General features: G+C 46.7%; 1 long non-coding RNA gene across 1 annotated transcript; it reads right to left on the bottom strand.

Moving 5' to 3' along the window:
* Positions 1 to 499: 499 nt before the first annotated feature.
* On the bottom strand, positions 500 to 13,146 carry LOC134480068 (uncharacterized). The gene is made up of 2 exons (XR_010054207.1): positions 8,055 to 13,146; positions 500 to 1,012 (listed from the first exon to the last, which is right to left on the bottom strand). It is a non-coding gene; the product is annotated as an uncharacterized LOC134480068 (long non-coding RNA).
* Between the last annotated feature and the right edge of the window lie 4,154 nt (positions 13,147 to 17,300).

Raw genomic sequence — 17,300 nt, 5'->3', positions numbered from 1 at the left:
CTTGATGTGTGCCAGGCACTGCGCTAAGCACCCAGCTACATTACTTACATCACGCAGACCTTGTGAGGCAAAAGGGATGCCTGGGGTGAGAAGCTGAAGGAGATGCTCATGGTTTGTGTTGTGTACGTGTTCCCTCTTCAACAAGCCACTTAGCGGTGTGTTCGGGATCACTCAGCTGCAGTTCCCTCTATATATTCTAATTTAAAATGACCTCATTTTCCCCCTTCCCTTTTCTCTGTCCAATCCCATGAACCTCCCCTACATCCCTCTATCAAAAATATACCTTTTATAAAACTGTGTGTGGGGGTTGGGGATTTAGCTCAGTGGTAGAGCGCTTACATAGGAAGCGCAAGGCCCTCGGTTCGGTCCCCAGCTCCGAAAAAAAGAACCAAAAAAAAAAACAAAAAAAAACAAAAAAACAAAAAACTTGTGTGTGTGTATCTATATATCTATATATATCTGTATATATCATACAGATATATGCCTAAATACATAAATGCAACTTGTTCATTTCATTTAATGATAATTATACGGATACGATTTCAGGGCTGATGACTTGGTATTGGATAATCAATTAGGGGGCGCATCCTAGGAGAGACTGGTGCTCCCATTCTCAGCATGCACTATTGCCTGTAGTTCTTTGTGTTGGGGTGAGAAGGCATGACATATTTGCCTTCTGCATTAGCATGGCTGTTGGTGTTGTTCTTGTTCAGGTCTTCTTCTGGCAGCCATCTTGATGAGGCAGCATGGGTGTAGTTTCCCTGTCCTTTCTAAGAGACACAAGATCATAGCAGATTTCTTCCAGCTCTTAAAGTCTTTCCACTGCCCTTTTCCAGGATGTTCCCGAGCCTTTGGTGCAGGGGTCGTGTTGTAGGTGTATCACATGGGGCCGGGCACCCTACAATCATTACAATCATTTCTTCTCTGCTTTTTGACCAGATGTACTTTCCTGTAAATATCTCTGTCTCTATCACAAGGAGTTTCTTTGAGGATGGGTAAGAGCCACACTTACCTGTGGGTACAAGGATAAATATTTAGAATGAAGTCAGAAATGACACTGGTACCAATTCTTCTCTACTACCCTCAGGGAGCTGGCAAGATTCACAGTACACGGCGTGCATGCTTTTTCTCCTATTGAGTGGGCCTCAAGTCAAATTAGAGAACCGTTGGCTACCTCTAAGATTTAGTGCCACTATTATATCCGTAGAGTGATCAAGCTATGCTGGCTGTTGTGGTGCAAGGGCATTACAGATTGTTAGGACCACAGTGTAGGTTCCCTATACTGGAAGCCTGCCTAGCACTTTCTGGTACTTCAAGAGCTGACTGTCAGGCAGGAAGCTTTCAAGTCACATTCAGCATGGTCCTCCGGGCCTTCTGTCGGACATGCACGATGTCTCCAGAAATAGGACCTCACCTCCAGTGTCTGGAACTAAGGGCAATGGCAATGGCTTATCCTGTTTCAGCGGTCTCTTGGACTTCCCCCAAGCAACAACTCAAAAGGGGTTTCCTCATGTCTGGTATTGGGGGGACTTTTGCTAGATGTTCTATGGCTCTTATGGGAAGCACTGTCAGCCCACGTGATATAGCTTCATTTAAACTACACGTGCATATGTATATATATATATGTATGTATGTGGAGGTGTATGTGTATGTATATGCATATGATGTATATGTATGTGCTGTATATGTATGTGTATGTATATGTATATGATGTATATGTGCGTGTGTGTATATATATGTGCATGTGTGTATATATATGTGCATGTGTATATATATATGTATATGATATATATGTGCGTGTGTGTATAGATGTCTTTTTTTCAGATGTCCTTAGTGCTATTTTACCGCCCCCTTCTGTATTGACTTCCCTCTTCCCAAGTAAAGCATCCCCCCCCGTTTTACCCCATTTTACCATGTCCTCTTCAGTCTCTTTTACCTACTATTTCCCCATCTAGTGCCTACCCCATGTTCCTCTTTTCACTCTCCTGGTTTCTGCAGTTACTCGGGTTAGGTATCCATATCTGAGATTTGGAGCTAGGAGCCTCAGATGAGAGAGAACATGTAGCCAGTGTCTGGGTTACTCCATGTAGTACTGTCTTTCCTCCATTTACCTGCAAATCTGATAGCTTCACTTTCCTAACTACTTTCACAGTGAACGGTAGGTAGCACAACTCCATTATTCATCAACTGAAGGACACTTAGGTTGTTTTCGTGCTCCGACTGTGGCGAATAGAGCAGCACTGAGCATAACCGAGCTTCTCTGTGAAGGAGGATGGTGCGTCCTGTGGACAAAGGCCAAGGAGTGTAGCTGGTCACGTGGGGGTTTATGTATAGCTGTTTTGAGAGTTCTCCACACTGAATTTCAGAGTACTGGACCAATCTGCAATGCCACTAACATTGAGTGCAAATTCTCTCTTCCCAGGTTCCCACAAGCATCTGCTGCTGCTTATTCTGTTAAAGCACTCTGACTGGCTAAGGTGGCATCCCAGACTCATCTTCAATTGCAGCTCTCGAATTCCTAGGGACAACAATGACTTTTTTTTTTTTGAGCCATCAGCCACTTGTTATTCTCTTGAGAAGTCACTGTTCAGATCTGTTGCCCATTTTTTAAATGAATTATTTGGTGGGGTTTTGGATTCTTTTTTTAAATCCTTGATTTTGAATCGTTTTGTTTTGTTTTGTTTTGTTTTTCTAGACAGGATTTCTCTGTGTAGCCCTGGCTATCTTGTAACTCATACTGTAGACCAGGCTGGCCTTGAACTCTCAGAGATCCTCTTCACCCACCTCTGCCTCTTGAGTGATGGGACTAAAGTCATGTGCCAATGTCACCCCTTTCTTCCTTCTTTCTCTCTTTCTCCCTCTTTTCTTCTTTCTCTCTTCCTTTCTGAGTTCTTTACATATTCTGAGTACTAACTCTGTCAGATGTATACATTTTCTCCCATTCTGTGGGCTCCCTCCTCCATTGTTTCTTCTGAGGCACAAAAGCCTTTTCGTCTTATGAGGTCCCGCTTGTCAGTTGTTGGCCTTAGTCCCTGGGCATCCAGAGTCCTATTCAGAAAATCCTTTCCTACATTCCCTACCTTGTATTTGCTGCCTGTGTTTTTATGTAGCAGTTTCAGGCTTCACATTGGCGGTCCTCGGTCCCCTTGGACTTTGTTTTGAGTGAGGTGATGAGCAGAGATCTAATTTCATTCTGGCAGCCAGCTTTCTAATAACAAGAGGTGGGACCCAGGGGGCAAACTGGCCCTCCAGCCCATGTCTCACACATATGGCTTTGTCTGGGAGAGCTGGCCTTCATATGCTGTTAAATTCAAGGTGAGAATAGCTTCCATACCTGGGCAGAGTGGTTAGAAGGACCTGCCTGTGGAAGCAGGGTAGGAGATGGACTCTAGATCCTTAACCTCGGTCCAGGTTACCTCAATCCTGGCTACCCACCGGAATGCCTGGAAGGTCTTAGAAACTGCCAGCCATGCCACCCCAGTTGAGGCTGAGACCTCCAGTGCTGAAAACCGTGGACGGACAGTAGACTCACATCCAACTGACTCTAACAAGGGTTTCTTTTTCCCTCCTCTTCCCACCAGAGGCCTGAGAGTTGTCAAGGGCCTCAGTCTCATGGGACACAATATGTTGTGTGAAAGGAAGGCTGCCAGGTACTAAAGGCTAATGATCTCCCTGCTTTCTGTTTTCCTATAAATAAGAAGAACAAGAAGATAGCAAACTGCTGTTTCAATCCCAAACATGCTTGCTTGGGGGTCGGCAAGACTGATGTTTCTCAAACCTGAGTGGGGGATGGGAGGGCTGTGAAAGGGTAGAAATAGCCATGGTTTTATGTCTTGTACATCTAAGGGTACCCATTCCTGGAGTTTTCTTCCCCTTATTCAAAATGCTGCCTACAGAGGGCCAGAAGGAGGCTCTGAAGCCGAACCGAATCCTCTGATGCCATAAGGAGGTGAACACAGGCCCAGGATTGGATTCCAAGTGACCAAACATAGATGGCTACACCGTCAACTCCCTAAGTAAATTAAAGAAATATAGGAAACAACCATGCCTCTAATTTAATTTTAATGATTCGAAATAAAGTCTTTCTCTTTCTTTCTTTCTTTCTTTTCTTTTCTTTTCTTTTTTTTTTTTTTTTTTTTTAGGCTTTTCAAGACAAGGTTTCTTTGTGTAGCCCTGGCTGGCCTCGAACTCAGAGATCTGCCTGCCTCTGCTTCTTGGAGTGCTGGGATCAAAAGCATGCACTACCACTGCCTGATAAAATCAAATCTCGTAGATCGAATCATAACCCTCATAGAAGGCCACAAGTAACTTTGAGAATATGTGAAAGGGCTTTTAACATAATCTTTGGGCAGGGAAAATGGCTCATTGTGATTAAGGCAATTGCTACTAAGCCTAAGGATCTAAAGTCAGTCCTGAGACCCCCATGGTGAGTGGAGAGAACTCCCAAACGTCCCCTTCCCATGCATGCTGTGATATGCATGCACACACTATATGTAATAAAAAATCACAGCCGTTATTTCAGACCCTATCTTCACATAGCATCTTAGTTATGAAACCCATATTGTTTTAACACCACAAGCCCTAGAATGCTACCAGAGAGAGGCTTCGTTTCCAACAGCTCGGAGTCATGCCGTTCTGGGATTTCAAGGGCCGGAAGCGGCAGTCTTTCCTCTGCAGCTGTCGAGATGCAGCCTTTCCAGCTCTATCCTAGACCTGTGAATCGGAATTGCATTTCACCCTGGGGTGATGTGGTGCACAGTCTAGATTAACGAGCCTTGGCTGGGAACTGGGGAGATGGTTCAGTCTGTAAAAGAGTTTGCTGCACCAACAGGAGGACCTGAGTTCGGATCACCAGAACCCATATAAAAAGCCAGGCAGAGGTGTGTTCACATCCAGGTAAGCGACCAAGATCACTGCAGATGCACACTTGTAATCCCAGAGGCAGAGATAGGAGGAACTCCCTGGCTGTCAGTCCAGCCTGTTGGTGTGCTCCGGGTTCAGTGAGAGACCCATGCTTGTCATAAACATCAAGTGAACAGACTCTGAGAACGTGGGGAATGAGTCCATCCATGCTGATGCTCCAGGAGCACTTGATTAGGAAAGGCTCCACACCCATGTGTGAGGACACAAGCGCCCCAACATTGAAGGGGTGGCCCCCGAGATTAGGGAAGAAGTGAGACGTGGGTGGCAAAGGCAAGTGGGTGCTTCCCAGTGCCCGTGCCACCATTTGCAAGACCAGCTCTGTTGTGCCATTGTTTGGATGAGGAGACTGAGGTCACTTGACCACGTCATGTACCTGGATAGCTGAGGCTCTAAGAAGACTCTAGGTTGTGCCCAAGTAGCCACTTTGTGAGGCTGACACCTTTCCACCACTCTGCTTCCCTGAGTACAAAGCCTGCTCAGACACGTTCTCTCGGGCCCAGGAACCTTGCTGCCTTCACCCTGCAACCCTCTCGTCATCATAGCCTTCCTCCAGCTTCATCCCCCCACCTTGGGTTTTAATCAGAGACCACCTTCTGAAAAGATATAATTTACACACCTTAAAACTCACCTTTTCAAAGTATACAATTTAGCGTATTTTAGTATAGGTGCAGTTATGCAATGATTACCACTATCTAATTCCAGAACATTTCCATCGCCGAGTGAAGAAACCCTCCATCCATTACCTCCCGTCCCCCAGCCCTGCAAACCACTAATCTACTTCTGCCTTACAAATCTGCCTACTATGGACATTTCAGATAAGCAGATCATGTGATGTGTGGTCTCCGCCATGAGCATCTTGCAGTCGATATAATGTTTCTGAGACTCGTCCACATCCCAGGGCTTCGCTCCTCTCTCCTGCCAGGTGGCTTCCTGCTTGTTCAGATGTTTACCTTCTGACTACTCATTCATGAGCAGATGGGTATTTGGACTGCTCTCACCTTTCCCCGTTCTGGGGAAGGAGAACAATCCTTTACGTGGACATACACGCTCGTTTGAAATATCGATTCTGCTCGGTCGTGCAGTGACCCCACATTAAACTTGCTAGGGGAAATGCCGTGTCGTATGGTTTTTTTTTTTGTTTTTTTTTTTTTTTTTTTTTTTTAGAGAACATGCTCACCAATGTTTTTGATCTCTTCCTGAATTTGAACCAGAACACAATCTAGTCAGAGAGATCTAGGAAGCCATGAGAAAGAAGAGGAAACGGCTTCTTCCTGTGACCTTCAACCCAAACCACAGTGGCTGTCTAGGCCCGGAAAAGCAGCCAAAAGAGGAATCTGACAAGAATGCAGGGAGAGCAGTGTCTGGGGCTTCCAGCAGATGATTGCACAGAACACAGGATTCTAGAGCTGAGTTCAAATCTCTGGTAGTAACTCACTGAGTGACCTTGGGAAGAGGCTTTCTCCTTCTGGGTTCTCTGACTTCCCATCTATGGATCTACTTACACCATTATCCTTCCGCCAGCCACCCTTACTGCTCCCACAGCCCTGGCTTACGCTATTACGGTAACACGATGTGCTTTGGGAATTGCTAGAACTGCCCCAGGGAGCTGCTGGGACTACAGGTACACCTGAAGATGGGTGAGGGCAGCTCCCAGCTCTCTACTCTGTGACTAACAAGAGCCTTGCATCCTAGCAACAGGATGCTCAGCACTGTGCAGTGTCAATCAGGGTGGGGAACCCCGATCTTGGTCCCTACGCAAATGAGGGAGGAACGCTAGACAGCAGTAGCTACCCCGAGACCACAAGCTCCACGTTCAGACCTTTATCCCGAGAAGGACCATTTGCTTTACCACGGGAGGGATGAAGTTCTTCTACTCCACTGTTTCCTTTTCCCAGACAAACCAGAAAACTACCCCCTCAGTGCTTTCCGTTGAGTGGGACTGTTTGAATTCCAAATGAGAAAACAGGCAGCAGCGGTGGGGCCTTTAAAAGATCGTCAGCAAGGATCCAGCTCTGTCTCATCTCCAAGGATGGAGTCCAAGGGGGTACAGGCTGTCTCTACCTCCCGAGTGCTGGAATTACAGGCATCCACCACCGCGCCTGACATGGCTTTGTTAAGTAAACAGAGCGATCTGCACCTGAAGCATGAGTGGCCATGGAAGCCTTACGTACTATCTGGCCCTTTACAGAAGTGTCTTGCTGACCCCTGGACTAACCTATTCTGACTAGTACAGCTTCCCACAGCCCAGGGCAAGACCTAACACTCCAACCTTCAGAACGCAGCACTAATATGTGAAGCATACGTGGCAATATAAAATATTCAAAGTCGTAATCTCCAGGTGTGCTCCAGTCTCCCGGTGCTAAGCATGCTGGGAAGCAACGGTCACATTAGCATCAAGAAGAACGATGCACTAGACAGACTGCCATAAATCCTCCTGGCCCATCTACCCACCTTCCTTGACCCAGACATGGGCCCTGCTTCTTGACAAGAGTCAATCTCAGTGCTCCCAGCTTTGGTCAGGGTGAACTAAAGTAGCATTAGCATGGTTCACAGTGTCTGGAATGTGACAGAGCCAGAGCGATTCCGGAAGAGTCTTCCACTCTTCCCAAGGTCATCGCCACATTTACTGATGTCACTGGCTGCCTTGGCCTCTCCAGGGATGACATGACCCCCATCCCTCTCATTGCAGCAAGAGCCACAGAAGCACAGACACCTGAGCCAACCCTTGGCTTCCTCAGTGGGTCCCACAAGTGTCTGGCAAGAACTCAGGATTCAGAGACTCACTCAATAGGACAAACCTTGACTAAAGGAACCAAGAAGGAAGTTGAACACACGAGGTACAGGGCTCTCCTCTGCCTCAGAGCAGCCTTTCCAGAATATTCTCCATAGGCCCGGAACCTGCCACATCAGCTTAGATGTACCATCCGGGGTCTGATCACTCTTCTTCCTGCCTCTTTCCTGTTATTCTTGCTGAAGCCAGCACTCCCACCCCCGCAAAGCACTGGAGCCAACCTATCCTCAGGGTCCATTTTCTGAGAGCAAGCTAAAGTGGAAAGAAAGCTAATGTTTGCTGGTCCCTGTTATGTGCCAAGCACAGTGGACCTTGATAATGCGTTCTCATCTCATCTTACCCTTAAAAACTGCAAGGTAGTGATGTTAGTCTCACAAGAAAATGGAAGCGAGAAGCGGGGAGGCATCAAGCCGGCTGTCAGTTAACAGAGCTGGAAAGGCAAAACAAGATCAAACATGAAAGTCAACTCAGGCAGGACCTTCCTCGTGTGCCTGTACACCCTCTGTGGGTCCTGTGGCTTTGATCATTTGTGGAGCCTGGAGTCCCATCAGCTGCATGCCACAGAGAGTTGACCCGAGCCTCCAAAAATCAAGAAGGAATTGGGAGGGTTCCAAGAAAGAGACAGATGGGAAAGGGCGATTTGAAAGGGCTGGAAGCTCCATCCTCGTCAGGGGCAGACGAGAGGAGCCCTCACATTAGCCTGGACCTGCCTCTGCAGCTTGCAACGAGGCAAGGGTGCCCCCCACCAGAGCTGGGCATAGAGGAACCTGGGTGCAGAGAGCTCACGTGTGGTACAAAGGCGCCCCCTAGGGGCCAGCTGGCTGTGCAGGACCCAGGATACATGGCCCAAAATTCATTGCGCTCCTGAGACCTTTCTGCGCTGGGAGAAGGCCCGCTGGAATGGAAATAATGTAGGACTTCTAAAACCCAGGAAAGGTATGTAGGAAAGCACAGGAAACTACCGGACAGGGAAATCCTAAGAAAGACATTTGGTATTGTGACGTTTTGGGAAGAGCATCTAGAAGTTTCCTTTGGAACTTCAAAAGTTTAAAAGAAAAACTCCTAAGACGCTAAAAGTGAGAGGAAAGGGACTGAGGTGAGCAGCGCTGAGAACAAGAACTTGTAACCTACAAAACCATTCTACAGCAGACAAGAAGGCAAGCCAGAGGCTAGGCGGCGGCCAACACAGCTGCTACCATTGGTGTCTAGAATCTCCGAGCAGCCACGAATCCACGCGAGAATGGACACACGGCATTTACAATGGAGAAAGGGACGTGTTTCTTCTTAACCCAGTCTCAGTCCTTTGATTTTACCAATGAAGACTCGGAAGCCAGAGGCTGAGGTGAAGTCCTGCTAGCTCAGAGAGGCAGAGAAAACACACAGCTGATGTTCCTCCTCAGCCAGCATCTCACTGGGAATCCTCTCCCACACCGGCTCACAAAACTTCCTTCAAACTCAGTGTCCCTCCCTTCTTCCTGTATGTCATTCGTCCTCCTAACGCCCTCTTTTACTCTCTGTGTTTTTTTCTTAATAATCCTATGTTCACTTCCTGTCAACTGGTGGCTTGCTCTGAGTTCTGTAAAGCTGGACACTGCAGTACCCATGTCTGCAATTCCCAGACTTCTGTGAGACAGTAGGGCAGAGACAAGAGAATCCACAGAGTCTTGAGCAGCTAGGCTGGCCCACACATTGCCGATGAGACCTTGTGTTGAAGTGGAAGGAGGGCGTTGACGGAGGTTATACTCTGGCCTCCACACTCACTCCACAATACAGGTTTGTGCACACTCGAAGCACACCTGTAGTCGCAGCACTGAGGAGGCTGAAAAAGGAAGACTGTGGTAATAGAAGTGCGGGGATGGGGTTGGGGATTTAGCTCCGTGGTAGAGCGCTTGCCTAGGAAGCGCAAGGCCCTGGGTTCGGTCCCCAGCTCTGGAAAAAAAAGAACCAAAAAAAAAAAAAAAAAGAAGTGTGGGGACTGGAGGGAGTTCAGCAGTCAGGGCTGCTTACTGCTCCGGCAGAGAAGTCAGTTTCAGCGCCCACACCCACATGGCAACTCAGAGACCTCTATAACTTCAGTTCCAGGGAATCTGACCCCCTCGTTTGACCTCCTCCAGCACCAGGCACATGCATGTTGCACATACATATATGCATGCAAGGCTCATACACATAAAAGTAAAACTAAATCACTTTAAAATTAGGGAAAGATCAAAACAGGGATTTCAACCATGCAAAAATATAAAAGAAACACAAACCCAAGAAGATGCTCAACCCCCTTAGTAACAAGAAAAATGCAAGTGGAAGCCAAATTGAGATGCAGACCGGTAACCACCCAGTTGGCAGTAGATGGAAACAGGCAACGCCAAGCAAGAGCAGCGATGCAGAACAAGGGACGTTCATGTGCGCTGCTGGGGAGAGTGTAGCTGGTACAGCCTCTGGCAACAGCTTGGCCTTATCTGATAAAATTAAAAACATGCAGGTCGTAGGAGCAGTTTCACATCTAGATAAATACTCTTCCATGCAGCCAAAGACATGAACAACCATTATTTATAACAGCCCCAAACTGGAAGTTACCAAAACCTCCCTTCTCTGTGGGAGGAAGACGTCACAGCACAGCCCCACACTCAAATGCTCTTTTACGTGATGGGCGAACCCAGCAACAGAAGACTGGGAGATGCAAGCAAGCTGTGGGACGATGCTTAAACCCAATCCTTTTTGGTTTTTGTTTTCTGTTTGTTTGCTTAAGACAGGGCTTCTCTGTGTAGCCTTGGTTGTGGTTGTGCTTGTTCTGGAACTCACTCTGTAGACCAGGTTGGCCTGGAACTCTGAGATCCTCCTGCCTCAGCTACAACTCCATCCTCCTGATGAGAGCTCAGGGAGTGAACAACACAGGGCCTGGCAGTATTGCTGTGGTGAAGCCACTTTTAAAGAGCAGGGGGACATGGCTCGGTGGCTAAGACTGCTCACTCTGAAAACGTGAGGACCTGAGGGCCTGAGCTTGAATCCACCACACCAAGGTTAGAAGGCTTGTGTGCCTGTAATCCCAGTACTGGGCAGGCCGGACTGCTGCAGAACGCTAGTAGCTGGACAACTCCGCCAAAAAAAGGGGCAAGCCTCAGCTTCAGGTTCAGTGAGGGACTCTCACCTCTGCAAGTGTACAGGCACACGGATCTGTACAGTTCGGGCATCCAACACACACACACACACACACACACACACACACACACACGCACACACGCACACATTTAAAGAAGAACGAAAAATAGGAAATTACATGAAATCACTAAGGAGAAACAAACAGGCACTTTATAGGCACTAGGAGTATTTTAGGGGAAGGATCCACATAAAAAGTGAAGAATAAAATCATGTGTCTGCCCCCCACCCCCAGCACGGTGGGAGAGAGGAGACAGGAGGGTTGGTGGGGCTTGCCGTGCCAGCCTAATTCAGGTTCAGTAAAACACCCAACTGCAGAGAAACAAGACAGAGAATGAGAGCACAAGACACCCATCCTTCTCTGGCCTCTGAGTGCACATATTTGCACACATGTATGCACAGACCACACACACTCAGAAATTGTTTTTAAGGTTGGGGTGTAGTTGATAGAGTATTTGTCTGAAGGCACAAAGCCCTGGCTTCAATCTCCAGTACTATGTAATCTGGGTGAGGCCACACATGCCTTTAATCTCTGCACTTAGAAGATTGAAGAAGGAGGATCCTGAGTTCAAAGGTCATCTTCAGCGTCGAAGGGAGTTTATGGCCTGCCTGGGATACCTGAGACACCATCCCATCCCAAAACAATTTTTTCTGCCAGGGAGTGGTGGCACATGCTTTGAAATCTCAATGCTCAGGAAGCAAAGGCAAGCAGATCTCTGTGAATTCTAGGCCAGCCTAGTCTGCAGAGTGAGTTCTAGGACAGACAGAGGTATCCAGAGAAACCCAACCTCAAAATTGTTTTTGAAGTTTAGTATGTGGTGTTTTATTAGTATTCTGTATCTATCGGATGCCACATATGTTCTTTACAACTGAACTTCTCACCAAAATCTTTTCTTTAAAGAGCAAGATGCAGGCATTGTAACATACTCTACACTCTTGGCACTCAACAGGCTGAGAAAGGAGGGTAACAAGTCCAAAACCAGTCTAGACCATATAGGTGACCCTGTTTCAAAGAAAAAGTTTAAAAGAGAACTGAGTTTCCAAAGGGTAAGCAGACTGTAATCAGATGGTGTGTGTGTGTGTGTGTGTGTGTGTGTGTGTGTGTGTGTGTGCGCGCGCGTGCGCCTGTCTCTGTGTGTCTCTGTATACCTATCTCCATGTGTCTGTGTATGTATCTTTGTGTGTGTGAGCATCTGTCTATGTGTGCCTATGTGTGTGTCTGTGTGTGTGCCTGTCTCCGTGTCTGTAGTCTGTGTGTGCCTGTCTCTGTGTGTCTCTGTATGCTTGTCTGTGTGTCTGTATGTGTATCTGTGTGTGCACCTGTCTATATGTGCCTGTGTGCGTGCCTGTGTCTGTGTTCACGTGTGTGCAACTGAAACACACATGCGATTATCTGAGGGTAGAAGACCATTAGGAAAAGCCGGTTGGGGTGGAGGCACCAATGGGGAGGGTCTCCACTGTGCCACGTGTTAGTTTGCAGTCTTGAGGGGCAGTAAATGTTGCCTTGTCAATCAGACAGAGCCAAGCACTCACTGAGTGACTGCAATTCTGGATGCCAGTGAATTAGAACTCACTGTTGTATCTAATAACCCCTCTGTGACATTTGCCTGGCATTTCAGTTCGTAAAAACACTTTCAAGTGCCACCTCAGTCACTTCCCATAATCCTACAGAGAGGTAGCCGAAGACGGTTATTTGTGTGCCTGTTTTATCTTATTTTAAAACCAGGGCCTCGTGTATGCAGGCTGGCCTCAAACTTACTAGGTAGCTGAGGATGCCCACGAACTGCCCATCCTCCTCCAGGACCAGAGTGCTGGTATTCAAAGCATGTACCCCACCCCATATCCAGTTTCTGTGGTGCTATGTCTCTAACCCAGGGTTTTGTATATGCTAAGCAAGCGCTCTACCCACCGAGATACGTCCAAGACCCTCTGTGATTCATTTGCTTGCTAAGATTATTATTATTTATCTGATAACGTATTATGTATTCTATTACTTATTAAATTATGAATAAAATATGACATTTTATTATTTATTTAACTGCATGTGTGTATATGTGCGTTTGGGTGCTGTGCCCGTGGAGGCCAGAATAGGGCATATGATAGGATGCCCTAGGAGACCAATTCCCTGATGCTGGACTTACAGGAGCTGTGGGTACTGGGAACTGAAATTGGTCCTCAGCGAGAGTGGTTATTGCTCTTAACTGCTGATCCATCTCTCAGTCTCACCTGTATGACTCTTAAAGGAAAAGAAATCAAGCCACAGAAAGCTAATGATAGTCTCTTATTAGTCCCACCCAGCTAGTCCCTCCCCTTCTTGGAAACAAGTCAGCCTCCCCCTGGTCACACTCCTGGCAGTCCCCAACTGCCTGTTTCTCTCAGCTTGGCTTATATTCTCCTTGTCCTGATAAGCATTGACTTTCTATTTCTTCTTCCTTAAGGAATTTTCCTTGGCTTTCCCACTGTCTGCTGATAGGTGCTTGTTTTTTCTTTATTTGTCCTTTTGTTTTGTTCTGAAAGAGAACTTGCCGTGCTGCCCAGGCTATCTTTAAATTCCTGGACTCAAATCATCTTCCTGCCTCAGTATGCCAAATCAGGACAATGGGTGCATGACACCTTACCCAGCTCTATGTGGTCTTCCATTTCCAATTATGCATTGTCAGTGTCTTGACACTCATCTTGACTAGTGTCTGTGATGTGACAATGGGCTACAGAGCACACCAAAAACTGCAGCTGTTCTCAAGGGCACATAGGCATGACTAGTCTGCAACCTACCCCAGCCCCTCAGAGCCAATGGCAGAATGACATTGTAACTGTGAGAGATAACTGAGTGCTTAACTACTGTCTTTCCACGTAGTTTGGGACATTTTAAATTAGATAGTGTTTACTATATAGCATGTGTTAACTGACAGACCATTCCTCATTTCCTTTCTCATCCAGTGATCCCAGAGAGTAACAGGGAGACATTAAACCAAAGGCCTTGCTGACGTCGGAGCCATTTCACCCTCCCACAGGCTCAGTTTCAACGTTCCCAGTCGATTTCAAGAGAAAGAGTTGAAGGCTAGGAATGTGGCTTGCCTATCATACACAAAGCCATGGGTTCCATTCCAGCTACTGCATAAGCAAGAAATAGTGGTGGACACTTGTAATTCTAGCCCTTGGGCAGTAGCCACAGGAGTATGACAAGTTCAAGGTCATCCTTGGCTGTATCGCAAGTTTGAATCTAACCAGGGAAATCTGAGATTGTCACCTGTGTGCATGTGTCCACATGTGCACGAGAGAGAAAGAGAGAGAGAGAGAGAGAGAGAGAGAGAGAGAGAGAGAGAGACTGAGACTTGCATGCTAGCAAAATATTTTAGCAGTGAAAAGACACTATGTGCTATAGTACTTTGGGCTCCCCAAGAGTAAAGGCCCAGAAGTGTTGTTGCAGGGGACACAGGCAAGGGGAACTTACCCCAAGCTCTGAATTTGGTCTGTATCATCCCGACTTGGAGGAGGGTGGGGTAAGGGAAGGGGGATAGGGAGAAGAGGATGCTGGGAGATGATACCAGATTCCTTCCCATTCACACTGAGACTGATGGAGACTGAAGTTCTAGCCCTCTCCTCACTTGCTGCATGAGCTTCGGCAAACCTCTTCTCTTGGAAGGGAGGGCCTTTCATCTGAGCGGCTCAGAGATGCACTCCCTGTTCTTCACAGAGGCTTGGAAACAAATGAACTCCTCAGTCACATGATCTTCATTTGCATTTTTATAACCTAGGCTGGCATCCAACTCCTGTTCACACACACTGGGAAATCATGTCCTGTCATGTCCCGTCATGTCCTGCCCATTGTTGAGTTGAACAGGCCAAGGGTGGTTCAGGCTAAGTTTTTTCACCTAGTGGTTCTGGACAGATTCTAGATCATCATTCTTGAGAAAATTCCAGAAGGAGGTGTTAACTGAATTGGTAACAACTGCCCTTCTAACACTCTCAGTGGTAGGCAGGAAACAGTTTTCTGTTGCTCTTTTATCTACGAAGGAGATACATGTGACAAGAACTCATTGGCATTTTTAACCACAATATAGGCAGGGATCTCATTCATGAGTAAAATTGTAAACAGGTGCTAAAAAAAGAACCTACCTATGTTGCTAGTCAAAGAAAGATAGATTGAAGCAAAATTGAGAGCTCGAGTTAAGACTTAGAAATGCTTCAAAGCAACAATCTTCCACATATTGCAACAGAACAAATTCACTGATGTAATGTTGGTGGTGTTGTAAATTCTCAATGCTTCTGTTGGGAGGCAATATGACAGCACAGGAGCAGGACCATATTATGATTACTGAGAAGTAGGGCAGTATAAAATCTGCAGTAAAACATTAACATCGGCAGTAGCTATTATAGTGAAAGAAAAAATCCACAATTCCAGGCATGAGAGAATTGCTACATAGACTCCGATGATGGCCCCACATTTGTCTCCCCTGTAGCTGTCAGGGTAACTAGGGAGATTAGCAAGATGTTTGTTATGAGAAAACCATCCCAAGCTTCAGGGTAACACATGTACTCTGATGGCAGCTCTGTGCAAATGTCCATTGCAATGTCCCAGGACCAGAAGGTATTAAAATAAAATCAGCCGTAGTACTCAGAAGGCAAGATGTTCTAAATTATTCTTAATTTCTGTTTAGATGCCACTTTGTCTTCAACTAACTAGAGAAAAGAAAGCACAACAGTTTAAAAAGGAATTAATCTTCCTGTCAAATCCCCCACTAGACAATAAGAAAGGCAGCCATCTTGCTTATCTCACCTAATAATATTTGCTGGTGTGTGGCTGATGGTGTTCTATATGAGTGCCTGTGGAGTCATCACCGGGGGCTGCTAGTCTTTCTAAAGGGTTGGTGAATAACTGAGGAAGGCCTCCTGCTTTTCTAAGATGTCTTTGCCAACTCCCCTCTTGAGAGCCTAACACATTTTCTTTTACAAGCGGCTTCCAGAAAGCCAGCACCTTCCCATCTCCCACAGTTTGATTGGCAGAAGGAATTTGTGATCTCAAAAGTGATCCCCGGGGTCAGCCAGGAAGACAGGAACCTTCTCCCATTTCTCTGGCACAGAGGCCTGACCTTGAGCCAGAATGATCCACAGTCACTTGGAAACTAAGCTTCACACCAGAAGGGGGCAGTCGGTGTCCCTCCTTCCTGTACATGACCAGCACCTTCCAAAATATCTGCGAAACACTTTGATAGTAAACTGTTCAAATCCCGACACCCAGTTCATCTTCTACAGTACTGTAGGTTTGCCCTGATGTAAGAAACACCCACACCCACCCCATAACCAATATTGCAACTGGAAAAACCAATTTCAAATAGGCCAAGAGAATGTCCGTGGCCAGTTCCTCAAAGAGTAGCCCTGTCCACAAGGGCAGCTGCCAGAAGGAGCCCAGCTCACTTTGCTTGGCGCCCTCTGTGATCTTCCCACTGCCTCCAGCCGGCTGAGGTTACAGGAGTCTCTGAAAAAAGCAAGCACGATGTTTTTTTTTCCTAAACACAGAATAAAAATGCTTTTTACATCACCGTGCCAAATTACAAAATTGATCGGGCCTTGTGATCTTTGGATACACTTTAGAGGATGAAAAGCATAAAAATAGGAATTATATCTGTACGCATTTATAAATCCGGGGATGGAGCTCAGTGCTTGCCTAGCATGCATAAAGCTGTGGGTTGGATCCTCAACATACCTGTAATCCCAGTACATTTAGGAGACGGAGGCAGGAAGTCAGGATTTCAAGGTCATCATCAGCTGTCTAGCTAGGTTTAAACCAGCCTAGAATATGTGAGACCCTGAGACCCTGATAAATACAACAGAGAGAGAGAGAGAGAGAGAGAGAGAGAGAGAGAGAGAGAGAGAGAGAGAGAGAGAAAGGTGGGGAGGGGGTGTGTGTCTAAAAACAAAGATACATACAGAGATGCTCAGAGCTTACAACTGTGCTTACGGTTGCAGTTAAAGCGCGAGGCAGTCCAGACGACCTACTATGGGGCAGAAGCTGAGAAAACTGTGCTGTGGTCATACTGACACTGGACATGGTCAGCCCGAAGAACAGAGCTGGTGTCCAGCCTGTCAGATGAATAATGGAATGTTCGATGTTAAGTCAAATATTTCCTGACTTTTGGGCCAGGTTCTCTAGCTGGACAGCAGCCCTCAGGGGAAAGGGTCACTTATCAGGTGACACCACAGGTCAGGCCTACAGCACTGACTCTTTCCCATTACCCCAAGACTCAGAACAGGGTGGAGGTGGGGTAAGGGTTGGGGATGGGGGTGGGGGAGGAATGTAATTTACATAAGCCCCCAGGGAGAAGCTAACTCTTGGAAACTGAAGACAAGTCACGAAAATTTGTTATTTCCACCTGGGACCTCATCCAGGCTCCCGCATCTGTCTGTAGATCCTGCAGGTGACTCCGGAGTCCTTTGG

This window comes from Rattus norvegicus, chromosome 8, assembly GCF_036323735.1.
Source record: "Rattus norvegicus strain BN/NHsdMcwi chromosome 8, GRCr8, whole genome shotgun sequence".
NCBI lineage: Eukaryota > Metazoa > Chordata > Mammalia > Rodentia > Muridae > Rattus > Rattus norvegicus.
The sequence above is the reverse complement of the archived record's forward strand: the minus strand, read 5'-3'. Positions and strand labels throughout refer to the sequence as shown.